Genomic DNA, 648 nt, shown 5'->3' on the forward strand with positions numbered 1-648 from the left:
TCATCATCATCACCTGCCCGCCGTAGAGGCCTGACGTCATCATCATCGTCACCTGCCCGCCGTAGAGGCCTGACGTCATCATCATCGTCACCTGCCCGCCGTAGAGGCCTGATGTCATCATCGTCATCATCGTCACCTGCCCGCCGTAGAGGCCTGACGTCATCATCATCGTCACCTGCCCGCCGTAGAGGCCTGATGTCATCATCATCATCGTCACCTGCCCGCCGTAGAGGCCTGACATCATCATCATCACCTGCACGGCGTCCTTCGTCTTCCTGCTCAGAGTTCGGGGAGTGATCAGGAACCGTGGATGGACCCCCCCCCAGACTGATCTTCGCTCAGTGCCAACAGAACCTTTTTGTGTTAATTTCTCAGCTAACCTGTTTACATGTTTTTATTTAGTAAACATCACGTTGTAAACAAACAGAACCACAGTTTGACCCAGGTTTGGTTGTTCTGGTTCAGAACTTGCTTTAATGATACAAAGTCGGGACGGGAGTTTTTGTTTTTCTTCCCTTTGAAACAGAAGATTAAGGAATAAAAACGACTCCGAACAAAAATCACACGACCCAAGAAGAATGTTTACTCCGTCGCTGCGGTCCGACCGTCAGGACGTCACTCTGAGGTCCGACCGTCAGGACGTCACTC

The 648-nt window shown here is 51.4% G+C and overlaps 1 protein-coding gene across 1 annotated transcript in view; it reads left to right on the top strand.

Moving 5' to 3' along the window:
• Positions 1-529, top strand: part of LOC119417790 (mitochondrial carrier homolog 1) — a 6,190-nt gene extending 5,661 nt beyond the window's left edge. Inside the window, exon 12 of the mRNA XM_037685072.1 lies at positions 446-529. The gene's annotated coding sequence lies outside the window, so the exon portion shown is untranslated. The remainder of the gene's footprint in view (positions 1-445) is intronic.
• Positions 530-648: the final 119 nt, after the last annotated feature.

Source organism: Nematolebias whitei, chromosome 11, assembly GCF_014905685.2.
Source record: "Nematolebias whitei isolate Nwh7 chromosome 11, NemWhi1, whole genome shotgun sequence".
Taxonomy (NCBI): Eukaryota; Metazoa; Chordata; class Actinopteri; order Cyprinodontiformes; family Rivulidae; genus Nematolebias; species Nematolebias whitei.